Below are 19963 nucleotides of genomic sequence, written 5' to 3' on the forward strand. Positions count from 1 at the left end.
AAGCTGGTATCTCCCACAATATGATTTTACACGTTAGTTCTTTGTAATAAATTAAAGTTGTGAAAGTTTTATACGAAGTATATCCAATTAGCTTTCTATGATGGTTTGAAAATGAAATCATAACTTAAACTGAGGAAGTACGATCTATGAAGGAAAGAATTTATGAGCTGGACTTCATTAAAATTAAAAATTTCTGTTCTGTGAAAGACACTGCCAAGAGAATGAAAAGTCAAGTGACAGGGAGAAAATATTTGCAAAAGACATATCTAATAAAAAAAACTTATCCAAAATATACAAAGAACTCTTAAAGTTCAACAATAAGAACACAATAACCTGATTAAAAAATAGGACAAAGACCTTAATAGAAACTTCAGCAAAGAAGATATACAGGTGTCAAATAAGCACATGAAAAGATGCTGCACATCATATGTCATCAGAGAAATGCAAATTAAAACAACAATAAGATACCACTACACATCTATTAGAATGATCAAAATCCAGAACACTGACGACACCAAATGCTGGTGAGGATGTGAGCAACAGGAACTCTCATACATTGCTGGTGGGAATGCAAAATGATACAGCCACTTTGGAAGACAGTTTGACAGTTTCTTACAAAACTAAACATACTCTCAACATACAGTCCAGCAATCAGGCTCCTTGGTATTTACCCAAAGGAGTTGAAAACTATGTCTACACAAAAACCTGTTTATAGCAGCTTCATTCATAATTGCCAAAATTTGGAAGCAACCAAGATGTCCTTCAGTAAGTGAATGGATAAATAAACTTTGGTAAATCCAGACGATGGAATATTACTCAGTACTAAAAAGAAATGAGCTATCAGTGCATGAAAAGACATAGAGGAACCTTAAATGCATATTACTAAGTGAAAGAAGCCAATCTGAGAAGACTACATATTCTATAATTCCAACTATACAACATTCTGGACAAAGCAAAACTATGGAGACAGTAAAAAGATGAGTGGTTACCAGGAGTTAGGGGTGAGGGAGGGATGAATAGGTGGAGCACAGAGGATTTTTAGGGCAGTGACACTACTCTGTATGACACTATAAGGTGAATACATTTGATTATGCATTTATCCAAACCCATAGAATGCACAGTACTAAAAGTGAACCCTAATGTAAACCATGGACTCTGCACGGTAATGATGTGTCAATGTAGGTTCATCATTTATAACAAATGTACCGCTGTGGTGGGGGATGTTGATAATGGAGGAGGCTATGCATGTGTGGGGGCAGGGAATATATAGGAAATCTCTATACTTTCCTTTCAATTTTGCTGTAAACCTAAAACTGCTCTAAAAAATAAAGCCTATTTAAAAAACTTTTTAAAATTATTTTTTAATTTTGAAAAAAAGTGTTCTTCAGCCATGAATCCTTGCCTTATCTGAAATCTACTTATTGCTATGCCACTATCTGTATGATCTTAAACAATTTATCACCTCTTTAAATGAAAATATCAATATCATTTTCTTCTCCATAAGACTTTCGAGAGGAACAAATAGGATAGCTATGAAAAAGTTTTAAAACTATATATAGTTTTTCTTTTTTATGTCTTAAATTGAGGTAAAATTTACATAGTGAAATCACACATCTTAAGCGTACAGTTGAGTTTTGAAAAATGTAAACAATTAATCAAGATATAGAACACTTTCATCTCCCCAGGAAATCTGTGCTCTTCTCCATTTAATCTCCCTTCTCCAGAGGAAACCACTTTTCTGATTTTTAGTTTTACCTGTTCTTGAACTTCATATAAATGGGATCATTGAATATGTACTCTTTTATGCCTGGTTTCTTTTGCTCAACTTAATGCCTCTGAGCTTCCTCCATGTTATTGTGAATATTCCTCCATAATCCTTTTTATTCAGTTGAATATTCCTTGAATAACTCAATGAAGTACTCAATTGTACAAATATATTAAAATTTGTTTATCCATTCATCTGCGGATGGACATTTGGGTCATTTCCAGTTTTTGGCTAAAAATTTGCCTATTAGAAATACATTGACTATAACCATTATATAAATATTTTTGTGTGTTGTAGAATAAAGATGGTCATAAATTATTGCTACTCTTTTCATTGAAATGTGGCATCTATTTTTCACATCCTGGAATCTGAACTGCTCCTGTGACTGATTTTAATCAATGTAATTTGCAGAAGTGATGCTATGTAATTTATGAGAATAGATCTGGAGCTCCCATCTTTGTCTTTTGGAATGCTCCCTCTTGGATCCCAACCACTAGGATGTGGGAGGCCCAGACTATCTTCAGAGTCCTTATGAAAGAGAACCAAGGCACTCTAGCTGGTATCCTCAGCTGAGCTTCCAGCTAAAAGCCAGCACCAACTGACAGTCATGTGAGTGATCATCTTGTACCTTCCAGCCCAGTTAAGTTTCAGATGACTGCGACTCCAGGGGCATGAAGCAAAAGAATCACCCAGATGAGTTCAGTCAACCCACATAATCCTGAGGCAAGAAGTACTTACCGTTTGAAGATGCTAAGTTTTGGGATAAGTTTTTAAAGTGAGAATAGAGAAAATAGATATTCTCATTTCTCTTGGGTAAGTATGTAGGAATGGAATTGCTAGGTCACAGGGTATGTATACATCTAACTTTATAGAACTCCAAATTATTGTCACACTCCCACCAGCAAAGTAAGAGTGTTCTTACACATCCTCATCATTGCTCTTCTTTAAATTTTAGCTTCTGGTAGGCATTTAGTAGTAAATCATTGTGTTTTTAATTACTATTTCACGATTGCTAATGATGTCATGTGCTTTGCCATTTGTAAATCGTCATTTGTGAAGTATATTTTCAATTTTTTTGCCATTTTCTTTTAAATTGGTTTGTTTGTCTTTTTGTTATTGATTTGTGGGAGTTCATTTTATAGTCTAGTTACAAGTCCTTTGATTTATAGATAAATGTATTGTGACTATTTCTCCCAGTCTATAGCTTGAATTTTCATTTTCTTAAGAGTGTCTTTGAGGAGCAGGAGTTTTAAATTCTGATGAAGTCTAATTTACCAATTTTTAATTTTATGGTTAATAATTGTTTTTGTGTGTCCTCTCTAAGAAATCATTGTCTACTCCAAGGTTAAAATATGATATTCTCCTCTGTTTTCCTCTAGAAGCTTTACACTTTTAGCTTTTATGTTTAGGTATATGGACCATGTGAAAGTAAATTTTTTTTTCCTTAAAGATTGGCACCTGAGCTGACATCTGTTGCCAATCTTCTTTTTCTCTTTCTTCCTCTTCCTCTTCTTCTTCTTCTCCCAATCCTCCCCCTCCCCCTCCCTTCCTCCTCCTCCTCAGCCCCAAAGGCCCCCAGTACATTCCAGTTGTGAGTGCCCCTGGTTGTGCTATGTGTGATGCCACCTCAGCATGGCCTGATGAGCGGTGCCATGTCCCCACCCAGGATCCAAACCTGGGAGACCCTCGGCTGCTGAAGCGGAACACATGAACTTAACCACTCGGCCATGGGGCTGGCCCCTCAAATTAAATTTTTATGAACTATTCAAAGTAGTGGTTGAGCTTTATTGCTTCATTTTTGTTTCCAATATAGATATCCAGTTATTCTAGTAAAATTTTTTAAGATCTTTTCCCACTGAAATTCCTAGGAGCCATTATCAAAATTCAATTGATGGTATATATGTGTGCCTACTTCTGTACTTTATTTGGTTTCATGGATCTATTCATCTCTTCTTGTACCAATACCACAGTGTCCTTATTAATGTAGCTTTGTAAGTCTTGAAATCAGATAGTGTGATTCTTCCAAATTTGTTCTTCTTTTTCAAAATTATATAGGCTGTTATAATTCCTTTGCTTACATATATAGATGTTATTAGGGATGCACCAACTTCTCCAAAAGTAGCTTGCTGGGATTCTTATTTGATACTGCACTGAATGTGCATGTCAATTTTGGGAGAATTTTCATCCCAATAATAATGAGCCTTCAAAACTATGAACAGAGCTTAGGTATCTTTTCATTTATTTAGATCTTTTCTTTTTTCCTTTTTATGTTTTATAATTTACAATGTAGAATTCTTGCACATATTTCATTGAATTTATTATTTTATGATTTTGATGCTATTGTGAACCATATTTAAAATTTTTAATTTACAATTATTTGCTGCTGAATACAGAAATAAAATAGATTTTTAATATATTTACTTTATTCCTGAAATCTTACTCAATTCACTTATTAGTTCTAGTAGATTTTGTAATTTTTCTTTCGTCTTCTTCTTTTTCTTTTTGCTGATTATTAGATCCCCTAAACTTATTCATCTTATAACGGGAAGTTTGTATTGTTTGACCAACATTTCCCACCATCCCCACCCACAAGTTCTGGCAACTACGTTCTGTTCTCTGTTTCTACAAATTTGGCTTTTTTTTGCATTCCACTATAAATGATATCATACAGTATTTCTCTTTCTCTGTCTGACTTATTTTACTTAGCATAATGCTCTTAAGGTCCATCCAAGTTGTTGCAAATGGCAGTATTTCCTCCCTTTCTTATGGTTAAGTGACATTCAATTGTATAGATAGATGTAAATATAGATATAGATATAAATTTCTATCTATCACATTTTATCCATTCATCTATCAATGGACATTCAAGTTGTTTCCATGTCTGGGCTATGGTGAATAATGCTGCAATGAGCATGGGTTAGGCAGATATCTTTTTGAGATGGTGATTTTATTTCCTTTGATGTAAGTGGGGTGGTTGAATCGTATGATAGTTGTATTTTTAATTTTTTGAGGAACTACATGCTGTTGTCTTAGTGGTTGCGCCAATTTACACCCCCACCAACAGTACACGTGTCCCCTCTTCTCCACATCCTCTCCAGCACTCGTTACCTCTTATCTTCTTAACAGCTATTCCAACAGGTGTGAGGTGATATCTCCTTGTGATTTTGATTTGCATTTCCCCAATGACTAATGCTGTTGAGCATCTTTTCCTGTACCTGTTGGCCATTTGTGTGTCTTCTTTAGAACAATGTTTATTCAGGTCTTTGCTCATTTTTAAATCAGATTATTGGTTTTTTTGCTATTGAGTTGTATGAGTTCCTTATATATTTTGGATATTAATTCCTTATCTGATATATGGTTTGCAAATATTTTCTCCCATTCCACAGGTTGCAGTTTTACTTCTTTTCCAATTTTTATGCCGTTCTTTCTTTTTCAGGCTTTATTGCACTGGCTAAAATCTCCAGCATAAGGTAAGGTTGAAAGGGTGAGAATGGACACAATTATCTTGTTCTCATTCAAGTAGGTCAAGTTGGTTGATATATTGTTCAAACAACTGTAGATTAACTGATATTTTTGTCTACTTCTATCAATTACCAAGTGTTATGAAAATCTCTGTGATTGAAGAAATGCCTGTGATAAGTTTTGTTTCATGTAACTTAAGCTCTGTTATTAGGCACATGCATATTTAGGATTGTTACATTTTCTTGATGAATTGACTCTTTATCATTATGAAAAGTCTTTCTTCATCTCTGACATTTCTGTGTAAAAACAACTCCTTTTCTTGAAGTCCATTTTGTCTAATATTAATAAGGCCACCCTAGGATTCATATGCTTCATAGTATGGCTTTTTCCCTCTAGTGACTTTTCATATATATGTACCTTTATATCTAAAGTGCATTTCTTACAGTCAACTTGTAATTTTCTCCTGCTTTGTTTATGCAGTCTGACAATATCTGCCTTTTTATTAATATTTTTAGTTGATTTACATGCAACATAATTATTGCTGTGGCTATTTTAAGTCTACCATATTGCTTTTTGTTTTCTAATTATATTTTTAGTGTTTTGTATCTGTGTTCAACTTCTCATGCCTATTTAGAGAATTTTTTTATTTGTAATGTTGCACTTTTTGGTTCTAAAATTTCCACTTTTTTATGGCTGCCATTTTCTTACTGATATCCCCCATCTATCCACTAGTTATGACTACGTTATCCTTTAAACCCTTGAAAATATTGATAATAGGTGCTTTAAAATCCTTGTCTTCCCACTCCAACATCTCGTTCACCTTAGGTCTCATTTGAATGACATCTTTTTTTCTCAATTTTGAGTCATATTTTCCTGCTTCTTGATGTGTCTAATGATATTTGATTATGTGCAGAACATCATATATCCAATCTTGTCAGGAGTTGAATAATGTTTTCTTTTAAAAGATATTGATTTTTATTCTAGAAAATGTTACATTACTGGTAGATTATTTTGGTCCTTGCAGGATGAGTTATTTTTTTAATTTAACCCTGGAGTATGTCCTTTGCTTTAGGGCACACATTATAGATATTTTGGCATCTCACCTGAATACTGGAGATATTCAGCAAGTTCTATTTACTCTTTCTAGGCCAGAGCTGCAACATTCCTAGCACTGTAAGACCTCTGGAATCACTATCAGCTCTCAGTCACACAATAGGTCATATTTTCTAGGCCTCACAGAGTATTACTCTGTAATTGAGTAGCCCAGGCTTTGGCCAGGGAACTGCATTAACCCCTATGCAGTACTCCATTTTCTCCAGTACTCTGTCCCAGCAATTGCATTTCCTTCAGGTGTCTGCTCTGCTTGAGCTCTCTGTTCCCTTTCTTTGCAGGTTGAAAATTCCCCAAGGCAGAGTGTCAGGATGGTTGAGGGGCTCACATCATGTGTTTCCATTCTCTCAATGATTATGGTCCTTCACTGCCTATTGTGCAATGCATCAAAGCTGTTACCTAATACATTTTATCTAGTTTTTTATTGTTTTTGGCAGAAGGGCAAGTACCAGTTGCTCCATCATGACCAGGAAAGGAAGACCTGGAAAGCTTTTAATAAAGTTTAAAGAGCTAAATAGTGTAAAATATTATTACTAATATGACTGTATGTTAGTAAATTAGATAAGATGATAATTCAGGAAGAGTCTTACGGAATAACTTTATGGATTCATAATGTTAATTTCATTCATTCATCTGGGGGTGTACCTAAACATTAATTATTCTTTTTCTTTGTCTACTTTAGCCTTTTTTTCTCTTGAGTCTGTGCCCCAGTTTCTAGGAGGAATATCTCATTTCCTTGCCTTGAAATTTGTTAGCTTTAATTTCTGTCAGTGGCAAGAGAGTTTCATAAATTATATAATTAGGCTCATTTAATTTTTTCTTCTTGCACACTGTACATAAATAACATGCCACACCATGTCACGACTAAGAAGGGTGGTGGTTTCCCATAGTTGGCCATATTATGCCTTTTCAGGAGTCCTCATATTCTGTAACTGTCCAGGGTACAAATATTGGGTTTTACTGAGGACTAACTTGCTGCACTCAGATCTACATTCAATGACTATGCCATGCATCGATATGGGCTGTAGCATTGGCCAATTTGGATCCTTCCTTTCTATTTTTAGCTTTTAAAATGTCTCCCTTCCTTTAACTATACCCGCACAAGAATGAATGAAATTAACTTTCTGAATCCGTAAAATTACTCTGTAAGACTCTTGCTGTACTATTATCTTGTTTAACTTTACTAATACACAGTAATATTAGCAATAGTATTTTACACTATTTTACTCTGTACACTTTATAAAAAGCTCTCCAGGTCTTCCTTTCCTGGCCATGATGGAGCAATTGGTACTAAACCTGCTCTTCTGCCAAAAACAGTGTCACTCCCGGGAGCCACACAGGATCTAACCTAAAACTTACAAATCATCCATAATCATTCAAATGAGCACTATAAATCACCTTTGTTGAAGAATTATATACCCTCTTCTGGTTGCCACCATTAAAGACCTACCCTTAGCATCATTCAACATGTCATCTATTGAACATCAAGAAGTAATCATGACTACCTATTCATTTAAATTTTGCTCAACTTCATTGTAGAATATGCCATGTGGACAACCCATTTCATCTGCATATGGTTTCCTCAAAATAGAAAATAAAATCCTACGACAGGGTCAATGATAGTATAAAAAGGAAAGCCTGACCTTGTACTAACGTGAAAGTAAATAGAAACTAACTGGAGTTCTCCCCTCATTCCAAGTCATAAGAGTAGTGACACCACTACAGCACATATGTACTAACTTGTTATACTTGTAATACGTCTAATAATGCTGCCACTGGCTTTGCTTCTTGTTTTTTGTTTGTTTGTTTTTGAGATTTGGTTCAGAGTTATGGCTGCCTACAGACACCTGATTTGGGGTAGAGATTCTAGACACTGTCTAGAGTAAGTTTAGTACCAGCCAATGACAGCCCAGGATACTTTATCCTTTGTCAAGTATGCACTAAAACCTTAAATATCTAACCACAAGCACCATTCCAGTATGCCCACAGCATTTGAGGAATTAAAAAAAACTCTGCCTACCTGACAAGCTGCTGTTGAAATTCATATGGAAATTCAAGAGGCCCAGAATAGCCAAAATGATGTCGAAAAAGAAAAACAAATTAGGGGGCTGGCCTTGTGGTTGAGTGGTTAAATTCACATGCTCTGCTTCGGCGGCCCAGGGTTTCACAGGTTCAGATCCTGGGCGCAGACCTAGCACTGCTCATCAAGCTATGCTGAGGTGGCGTCACACATGCCACAATTAGAAGGACCCAAAACTAAAGTATAAAACTATGTACTGGGGGGCTTTGGGGAGAAGAAGGAAAAGTAAAAAAATATATAAAACCTTAAAAAAATTAAAAAAAAAAACCAAGTTGGAGGACTCACACTTCCGGATTTCAAAACCTGCTACAAAGTCACAGTAATCAAGGCTATGTACTACTGGTATAAGGATAGACAAATAGATCAATGCAATAGAATTGAAAATCCAGAAACAAACCCATACATTTATGATCAATTGATTTTCAACAAAGGTGCCAGGACAAGTAAATAAAGGAAAGAATAGTCTTTTCAACAAATGGCGGACAGCTCGATATGCACATGCAAAAGAATGAAATTGGACCTCTACTTAACATCATATACAAAAATTAACTCAAAATGAATCAAAAACCTAACTATAAGTGCTAAACTACATAACTCTTAGAATAAAACATAGATGTCATAGGTATTAGTTTTCATGACCTTAGATTAAGCAACAGTTTCTTAAATATGATACTAAAAGAACAACCAAAGAAAAATTAGGTAAATTGGACTTTATCAAAATTAAAGACTTTTGGGCTTCAAAGGACATTATAAAGAAAATGAAAAGACAATCCACATAATGGGAGAAAATATTTGCAAATTATATATATGATAAGCATCTACTATCCAGAATATCTAAAGAACTCTTTTAACTCGACAACAAAAGGACAATCCAATTAAAAATGGGCAAAGTATTAACATATACATTTCTCCAAAGAAGATATACAAATGACCAACAAGCACATGAAAAAATGTTCAACATCCTTATTGCTTTAGGAAAATGCAAATAAAAAGCCACAATGAGATACTACTTTACAACTACTAGGATGGCTTTAATCAAAAAGTCAGATAATATCGAGTGTTATGACCATGTGGAGAAATTGGAATCCTCATACATTGCTTGTGGGAATACAAATAGCACAGCAGCTTTGAAAACAGTTTAGCAGTTCCTTAAAATGTTAAATATGGAATTACTATATGTTCAAGCTGTCCCACTCTTTGGTATATAACCAAGAGAACTGAAAATACATGTCCACACAAAAACTTGTCCATGAATGTTCATAGAGGTGTTCTTTGTAATGATGAAAAAGTAGAAACAACTGAAATATCCACCAACTAAGAAATGGATAAACAGAATGTGGTATATCTGTACAGTGGAATATTATTCAACCATAAAAAGTGCCAATTTATACTACAACTTGGATGAACTTGGAAAACATGCTAAGTGAAAGAAGCCAGAAAGAAAAAAGCTACATATTGTATGATTCCATTTATATAAATGTCCAGAATAGGCAAATCCACGGGGACAGAAAGATTAGTGGTTTTCAGGGGCCAGGAAAAGGGAGGAATGAGGAATGACTACTAATGGGTATGGGGTTTCTTTTAGAGATGATGAAAATGTTCTGGAATTAGTGGTCATGGTTGCACAACTTTGTGAACATATTAAAAACCAATAAATTGTGTGCTTTAAAAGGGTGAATTTATGGCATGTGAAGTACATCCCAATGAAAAAAAATAAGCAAAAAATATTCTTGGGCCCTGCCCTAGAACTATTAAATCAGAATTGTGGGGGTGGGGGGGGGTGGGGCATGTTACCATGAATATATGTTTGAGCAAGCTCTTTAGAAGATTCTCATGTACACTATGTTTGAGAAGTGCTCTTTTAAAACACGAAATAATAAAAAAGTGACTCCGGATGATTAGTGCTTAGAATGGCCTTTCTGGCCTCTTTCTCTCATCAAGACTCCAGAGTGTACCTTTATAGAGTTTCATAATAATGAAATGTTTTTCATGAGTCTATAATAATAATAATGGCTACCATATGTGCCAAGTGGATTTTAAAAAATCATATGATCATTCAGATTATAGCACCTCACATTTTCTAAATTATTTATGCTGACTTAGTGCCATGTAAAGGCTTTTACTTTTTCTCAGTCAGCTCTTTCTCTTATTCCCTCTAGCAATAGTTTGAACTTTCTCTGATCTGGTCTCTTTAAGTACTGGCTCTCTCTGTTAGCAATTTCCTCAATTCTTGTGTCCCTGTCTTCAGATTCTTCTTTATTTGTACCTGGCTTTGTCTACTTCCAATTCATTCATTCATACACTCAGTTTCTATTTATTGAAAATCTTTATTGTGCTAGGAACTAAAGACACTGATGAACAGGGCTGTCAGTTTATAATCTAGTGGAAGAGGTCAAAATAAAATGCAAAGAAACAAGATAGAGATTGTAATAGATGCTATGAAGGAGGCAGAGTAATTTCATAACTTGATAAAAAGTTACATGGGCTGAGAATGCTTGCATTAGAATAATGGTCATTGAGGAGATGATATTTTAAGCTGACACTAGAAGCATAAAAATGACACAGCCCTGCAAAAAGCCTAGAGAAGAGGGTTCCAAGCAGAAAGAACAGAAAGGGAAAAAGCAGAAAGAGCTTGTTGTGTTTTAATAACTAAAAGGAGACTGGTGATGATTGGAACTTAGAAAGGGGGACAGTGTATTGAGGTTGGATAAACAAATAAAAGCCAGGTCATTTAGAATTTTTTGGGCCAAGATACAGAGTTCATATTTCATTTTATTTGCAATGAAAGGCCTTTCTAGGATTTTATGTTGCAAGAAGATATGATCTGTTTTCCATTTTAAAAAACCTCTGACTTCTTCATGGAACTCTAATAGGGTAACATTTGGAGACAGAAACACAAGCTAGAAGGCAATTCCAACAGTTTAGGTGAAGCATAGGCAAACTATCATCTATGAGTCTGCCACATGTTCTTGTAAGTGAAGTTTTATTGAAACACAGCCAACCATGATTGCCCATGGCTGCTTTCATGCTACAATGGCAGTATTGAATAGTTGTGACAGGAACCATATAACCTGCAATGCAAAACTATTTACTATCTGGTCCTTTACAGAAAGATTGTCAACTCCTGGTCTAGATGAGAAATTATGATGAATGGACCAGGATGTTATCAAATGGAGACGCAGAGATGTTGGAAGATTATGAACATACTTTGTAGATGCAACCCTTAGAGCTTGCTGATAGGATAGATGCAGGCGATGGAAAATCCAGAAATTATTCTTAGCTATTTGATGGATACAATTGAGTGTATAGTGATGCCATTTATTGAGATGTAAAAGACTGGGGAAGGAATGTGTTTAGATGGTAGTAGAATTAAGACTTCTCTTTTAGGCCTGTAAAATTTGAAATGCCTGTGAAATATCCAAGTGGCAATGTCAAGAAGGAAGATGCATATGGTGCTGAACTCAGGGAAGTGGTCTGTGCTGGACATATTGTGTGAGAGACATCAGCATAGAGAATTGCTTATGAAATACACTTAAAGAGAGCACTAGAAAGAAGCCATGGCCTAAAACAGTGCTTTGATGACTCTAATATTTAGTAGTCTCCAGTCTCAGAATATTTGTCCTCATGTTCAAGTCATTTCCTTCTTTCTGCATTACCAATCCCTTCTCATCTTCTCCAACATCTGGTTCAGTACTTCATACCAATTTTCTATCATTCTTATAACAGCCCTGCAAAACAAATGCTATTATATTATATTCTTTGTATATATATAAGGAAAAATGTTACAGAGAGTTTAATCAACTTGTTACAGATTGTAAATGGTAGAGCTTTTGATTCCAAGGCCTATGATCTTTTCACTCTGCCACACTGCTTCCTAAAGAAAGTTTTTTATCCTGTATTTGGTGGGATGTGGTTAAGGGGGGATGTCAACTATCACTTCTTGTTGCTGTTCACTCCCTCCTGGGGTGCAGTCTGCTCCACATTGCAACATTTCACAAAACTGGCCCTTTCAAGAGATATATTCAAATAGACTCCATGCAGGCTCTCATGAGATCCTAATATCTTGCTAATGATAATGATGTCACTAGGTACAAGTAAAAAAATAACAATTTAAGCAAAAAAGAATGTATTAAAAAGATACTGGGAGAATCATAGAATTTCCAGGAGGGCCAGAGAGCCAGTCTCAGAAGGTGCACATCAAGTACAATGTTCAAAACCACACAGGAGAACCAGGCTAGTGCAGACAGCACAGACTACCCCCGATGGTCATGGACACCACTGTTTGCATCACTGACACATACCTGCAGTGCAAGACAGTGGATGTTTTCATGAGGACTGCTGCAGCTGAAACAAGATATATCCACAGTCCTGCCACAACATATTGCTGGAGTTACTCTACCTCCTCCAGGTGGGTCTCACCACAGACCTTCTTCTTCATTAGGTGGTGAAACCTACAAGGGGTTTCTGATAACATCTCCTGAAGCATCTATTTAAATGCATGAGTGACCCCACTGAGCAGACAAAGGTGGGTTTCCCCTATTTCTCATCAACTGTTGGTACCTGGTAATAGCACCTTAATTGTAAACACTAATTTTGTAGCAAGCCAAAAAAGTCATCTTGCTTGGCAGGGGCAGAGGGGAGGGGTGTGGGGAGGCAGCTTTTTGGCCAGCCTTAGATAGACAATTGAGAGTATCATACTCAACAGACATTCACACGCTTTTTTTCAGAATTCTCTTTTTCAATTAGTGAGGAATTTGGATTATGGGATCATAGAATAATTCTCAAGCCAACTGTTAGCCAACAACTCTATGACAGATGTCTTTAGGTCACTAATCTCTAATAAAGAAATTATCCAAGATTTATTCTAACACTTTCATGAGTCATTTAACATTTTGATATCCTGTTTGCCTTGTAAAAGCCAACATTTATTTCATGTAGAGAAAGTACAGTAACCCTAGCTATGAATTCCCCTTTGATATATTTTACTATCCACAGGTAATGAAGCTTTCATTAATTGAAAGCTATTTGGACTCAATTCATGGGATCTTCTTAAAAGATACTCAAGAGTAAAAGGGATTATCAATTATTTTCTTTTCTCCCCACCTCTAGCTTCTAATAGCTGAGCTGATTGATTTTTGCCAGACTACTCTTTCAAGAATGTACCACGACCTTAGAGAAGATAAAAATAGTCTTGTTAATGTCATTACTATTATAGTTCATGTTGGAGCCCCATGCAACATAGCATCCACGTCCATCTGTTCCTTTAATGTTACAATTTCATAATTTCTTCAAAGAATTTCAGCCTCTCCATAATTCACCCCAGCTTGAAAAAGCATCAGGACTACAAAACACAAAGCCCTATTTTGTAAATTTATTAACGCATTTACTCCACAGACATTATTGATCACCAACTGTATGAGGGGCAAGGCTGTTCTCTCATAACATTAAGCAACAGGAGGGGCAGATATTAATCAGGAAAGGTCTTTAAAATTATCCCTCCTTCTACTCTTAGTTTGTTCTCTAACTGATAGAGGCTTATCAGGTAGAGAATAGACTTCAGTACTTCAGAGTCTAATTTGTCATTAAGAGACTAAAGCTCTGTACCATATCTATCTTTATGGCCCTTCTCTAACTGATTCTGAGAGGCCATTTTCTTAGTTCCAAACAGGGGTTCCTCTGGTGGGTAACTAAGTTGCCTCCTGGTGGTAGCAGAGATGTGAGTATGTCACTGAGATCTTAATCTTTCAAGGATTGAGGAAATGTAGACTCTACTTAGGGAGGAATCCTGGCTACCCACAACCCTCAAAGCTTTTAACATGGAAGGCATGACTTCAACATGCTGTCACGACAACACCAGTGCCTATAACCAAGGTATGAGCTGAGGTCCCTGGGATGACTTTGTGGTCTTCTCCTTTTATCCCTACTTTAAGCCTCTAATACCACTTCCCTCTCTTGCTTCTCCCAAATTCTAATTACTGCAGCCAAAAATTAGGGTGATATGGTAGTCACTCAGCATTCTCAATTCACGTAGGTCTCCATAGAAGCATTTAGCTGAAGCTAGCATCTGTTCTCATATTTTGTAAGTGAATTTAATCTGCCAGAATCTGTTCTTGTTTCTGTCTCCGCTGTCCTCAGAAATAGCTTTTTTAGCATCAGCACATAAGAGGTTTCTATTTTCCTCTGTCCTTTGTTAGATTTTTAAGGATTTAACATACATAGCCCTTCTTTTACATTCATTTCCTTTCCCTTCCCTTTCTTTTCTGCTCTTCTCCATATTCCAAATATCCATTTAATAGTCTTTGATAGTAAGGCCACAGTATCAGAGGTACTGATACTCTTTGGTCATTGAACAACCTCTAGAGGAGGAACTTGTCAACATATTTTCATCAGTCTCCTTTTCTTTTAACTGACTATTTCTGCTATATTTCTCTAAAATGATTTAGCCTCCTATCAGAAAGGAGTAGTTCTGTAACCACAACCAGAGTTTTTGATATATCAGAGATTCTTTCATGAACATCAAGACCTATCCAATCACTGGTTCTCAACCATAGCTCAAACTTCACAGAAGTCTATCTATAAAATTAAGAAAAAGCTCGGGCTTCTGGCTGGAGAAAAATTCTCTGTTTTTGATTTGTTTTTAAAATTTGGTGACCATAGGTGCTGACTTACAGATTAGTTCCTAGGGATCCTCCTTCCTTTCTACCTTGGACAGTTCCCACAAAACTAGGCCTCTCACACTTTTCAAATCTTATATATTCATCTAAGGGCTCTGATGCAGGAAAAAAGATGGTCTAACAGCTGCCCCATCATACCTACGTGGTATCATAAAGACCAGCAGATACAGGAGGAGTCAATATGGACCCCTTAGTTTACAGTTTGGCAGCCATGGGAAGGATGCTCCCACTAATTCTATCTAGGGATAGTCATGTCTGAGACTGGGAAATGTGTGACTCCGCTCTCCTCCTCTATGTCTGAGACATCATATGAGCCTGAAACACACAATATTTAAAACCCTAAACATAAGCTATAATAAATCAAGGCTATGATAGGCTAGGTGGGCATTTGGCATGTGAGATGTTATTAAGTTACAAAGTCTGTTATTCCCTAGAAATAACTTATGAATTTATATTCTCCTTCACCCCTAAACCATTTTCAGGTGTGTTAATTTCCCAGTTATATTTGATTTATCAGGATCCAGAACCACACTGCCTAGAGAGAATCTACTGGGGTAGCATGTTTCAAGCTTGCCTTCTGTCCTGCCTTTCTATCCCCTTTCCACACCTCAATGACTAGGCCAACACTCTGCCTTGTGTGAAGAGTTAAATAGCACCAGAGACTTTTCCTCCTCATTCATCATCAGGGCAGCCTCATTCACTTCTCTCTTTGTCCTCTTCTTATCACAGAAGGACCTGCTGGGGAGTTGATCCACTCAGCTGTGAGCCTGGACCAGACCTCATGCTGCTATAGCCCCAGTTGGTTGGTTGATGGCCTTTTTGTCTAAGCCACAGTTGCCCACCAAAACAGGGAGTTGCATTAGCCTTCCTTCTCTATAGATAGACACGCACAGTGGGAGCCTTTCCAAGACCTTCATTCCACCCATATTCAGAGCAGATACCTTTCTCTAGAGTCCCACAGCAGATGTGATTTGAATTTTACATTGAAATATTTGTTTCAGGTTCAACAATGAGACTTTTCTGCTTCAAGATCTGACTTAAGGGTTCGTGTATTACTGGTCAACTCATCCAACATCAGGGTTCACGGAAAACTCCTGATACTTAATGACAGAGGTAAGAATGAGCTGTCTGTCGATTTAGCAGTCTTAGATGTGGGCGTGCCAAATAGGAGATCTCCAATAAAAACAATGTTAATGCCCAACTGCGTATTTCCGTTTCTGAGATCAGTCATTTCTAAGAGAGGTTTTGCCAACCTGGTTACCTTAACTGCATTGATCCCTGTGATACAAATCTTAGTATTTAATATTTTGGTAAACACTGAAATTGTGAATTGGCTCCAAATCTATTCAAGCACCCTTACGAATCATAGAAATCTTAAATGGTATGATTTGATGTGAACTAATACTTTGATTTACTAACCTATTCAGGTAGGTATATTGAGGAAATGGGGAGAAAATAGAAATAACTGAGTAAATATACTAAAACATGTTCTTACAGAGGCTTTGATATCTTTATTATTGATTGAATAGAAAATATAATTCTATATCTATAATGCTATAACATCTATCATTTCTTCAAATACTGGGACTATAAAGAGATGCGTCACTTGTACTTTTCTTCATCATCTGATGGCTGTGTTGACTAAAGCAGGACTTAGTTGTTTCTGGCAATGGTTGCTGATACTGAGTAAAGTTAATCTCAACGATCCTTGTACTGTTAGGACACGTGATATCGGTTAACGTTCTACAAAAATAACAGGATGTGGTGTAACATGACGCACCAAATCCTCTGCTGAATCAGGCTTTCAGTTTTTCTCAACTGCCTTCCTCTTTTTATCTGGACTTTCATCTGATTATGCCTTAGTTCTATTCATGAAGTCTGAAGTCTAACTAAGTCAACACTAGAAAGATTGTGACTGTTGGTTTTCTATTTACATCTTACAGTAGACAAGCATTTAACAGGTGCGAAAGACCTTACCTGTGTAAATATTTGCTGCAGAATAAGTCCAATTTCTTGGCTGTTTTCATCATTCTCTTTTCTCTTTCTTTCATTATCCCACCACTAGCCAGCCCCATCCTACCATACAACAACAAACACCAGCTAGTATTTGACGACAACTACTTTATACCAAGTATACTTTAGGAATTATCTTCATTTAATCCATCTAGCAACAAACTCATTTAGCTCCTTTTTGGATAAGCATATAAAGGTTTAGAGAGGTTGAGTTGCTTGGCTAAAGTCACACAGGAATGTGGTGGAACTGTAGTTCAAAACCAGGCCACCTGACAGCAGAGCCAATACAGCTAACCACTGCCTGATATCTTCCTTGCATCTCCCAAGGTCCACTTTGCATATGCACAACTTTGCCTGCCAAGAAGGATAGGATTTGACTTTTCTCAATGACTGGCAGGTGTGTCAGAGATGCCATTGTGCATTTTCCATGCTCTTGCCAGTCATCCCCATCCATTTCTTCATATCTGTCTCATGATCTCTTCTTTCCTTATGCCATTCATTCATTCATCAAATATTTATTGGGCTTCTACTAAGTACTGAGCAATGCTCCCAGCACTGAAGATATAGCAATAAGCCAAACAAAGTTTCTCTCTGGTAGAACAGTCATTCCATTGGGAGTGACAACTGGCAAATAAGAAAAAAAAATGATATGTGTGTGTATGTATGTATGATGTGCCTGTATATATTATATAGAGTAATCTACAAAGGACTCTAATACAATGATATTTGAGCAGAAACCAGAAAGAAGTGGAGGATAAAATTTGCAGGCTCTGGGGAAAAAAGTTTTTCAGGCAGAGAGAACAGCAGGTGTCAAGATCCCAAGGCGAGTTTGCTTGGTCTGTTTAAGGACCAGCCAACGCTGAGCATTATCAGTAAGAAGTTGTCATAGGTGGTAAGATTGGAGGCTTTGTGCCTTGTAGGGTATGAGGAGAACTTTGGATGTCTTCTGAGCGAATTACAAAGCTGTTTGGAGGATTTTGGACAGAAAAGTGAAATGATCTCTCTTATTTTTTAAAAGTTTACCATACACTGTGTGAAAAATAGAACATGGGAAGGCAAAGAAAGATGCAAAGAGTGTGGAGGCTTTTACAACATTTCAGGTGTGAGGTGATGATGCCCTCATTGTAGTGGGAACCTTGGAGCTGGTGAGAAGTTGTTGGGTTGGGGGTGTCTTTGAAAGGTGTTACTGACAGGAATTGCTGCTGAATTTGATGTGACGCATGACATACGTGATGTAATAGGGATAACTCTGAGATTAGCCTGAGCAAGGGGAGGTAGGAATTTGCCATCGCCGAGGTAGGGAAACTCGAGGAGAAGATTAGATGGGGAATGGCTTGGGATTTAAAATTTTATTTTGGTCATGTTAATGTTAGAAATTCCTAACAGATCACCCAACTAAAAATCTAAAGTATTGGGGCCGGCCCAGTGGTGCAGCGGTTAAGTGCACACATTCCTCTTCGGCAGCCCAGGGTTTGCCAGTTCCGATCCCAAGTGTGGACATGGCACTGCTTGGCACACCATGCTGTGGTAGGCATCCCACATATAAAGTAGAGGAAGATGGGCACGGATGTTAGCTCAGGGCCAGTCTTCCTCAGCAAAAAGAGGAGGATAGGCAGCAGTTAGCTCATGACTAAACTTCCTCAATAAAGAAAAAGATCTAAAGTATTAAATAGTTGGATATAAGAGTGTGTAGTTCAGCAGAGAGGTTTGGGCTTGAATTTACATAAATTCAGGAATGATTATCACATGAATGGTATTTACAGTCAAAGACTTGGGTTAGGTCCTTTCCAGAAGTGAGTACAGAAGAAAGAGGAGAAGCATCCTCTTACTACTTCCCTATCCTAGTTGCACTTCAGAATCGTCATGGGACTTTAAAATATATACACATATCAGAGCTCCACCACAGACTCATCAAATCAAAATTTTTGAGAGTAGAGCCTGGGGATCTATATTGTCAATCAGCTTCCCTAGGTGATTGATCATGAAGAAACTGACATGTGTTTGGGAATCAGTATTATAAGCCATTCTGTTTGTGTTATAGTAGGAATTAGCTTTTTAATGTTGAGAAGACACTTCTTTCCATATCCACTGCCACCTATTCAGATCCAAGCTATGATCGTTCCTTACCTTAAGTGTTCTACCCACATCCATCCTTACTGTTATTTTTGCATGATTAGCTCACATAATCTTTTCAAAGAATAAAATTTCAATGCCATCTCATTGCCCTCAAAGGCAACAATTCTAGTCATGGCCTGCAAGATCCTGCCTGGTATCGGCCATCTGTCCCTCGACCTCATCAAGCACCAGGCACCCCCTCTTGCTCTCTACACTGCAAACACTGTCCTTCCTTCAGTCCCAAGTACACATATGCTTCCTCTTGTTTCCAGGTTTTGTACTTGCTGCATCCTCTTATGACCTTTTCTTCCCTTCTTTGACCTAATTAACTCTTACTCACGTTTTGAGCTCAGCTCAATCATCATTTCCTTAAAGAAAGCTTCTCTGACTTCTCTGAGTAAGCCAAATCCTGCATGGCAGTAGGTTGTGAAATAAATTTAGGAAAGTGTGGCCAGCATTTTTTTTTTAAGGATATAGAAAAGAATGGAATAGAAAACATCAGAGTGGTTCACACATAATGAGGATGAATATCATCTTATCAACTTTTGTTTCTGTGTGCACTAACAGGACGATGAACTCTCCTCGTAATACTTTTGCAGTTGCAATATTTTGTGTGTGTGTGATTGCTAGCTTATTGTCTGACTTTCTCATTAGCCTGTAATCCCATGAGGGAAACGATCTGTGTCCGCTTGCTTTCCATTTTATCCATAGTCCTTAATCAAATGACTAACCCTTATGAAAGCA

The 19963-nt window shown here is 36.9% G+C and overlaps 1 long non-coding RNA gene across 2 annotated transcripts in view; it reads left to right on the top strand.

Annotated features, from left to right (window-relative positions):
* The window catches only part of LOC123283799 (uncharacterized), a 67244-nt gene that overhangs the window by 40436 nt on the left and 6845 nt on the right, over positions 1 to 19963 (top strand). For both annotated transcript variants that reach the window (XR_011502205.1, XR_006524508.2), the window contains exons 3-4: positions 5202 to 5235; positions 16093 to 16204. This is a non-coding gene — a long non-coding RNA (uncharacterized lncRNA). The remainder of the gene's footprint in view (positions 1 to 5201; positions 5236 to 16092; positions 16205 to 19963) is intronic.

Source organism: Equus asinus, chromosome 3 (assembly GCF_041296235.1).
Source record: "Equus asinus isolate D_3611 breed Donkey chromosome 3, EquAss-T2T_v2, whole genome shotgun sequence".
Lineage (NCBI taxonomy): Eukaryota > Metazoa > Chordata > Mammalia > Perissodactyla > Equidae > Equus > Equus asinus.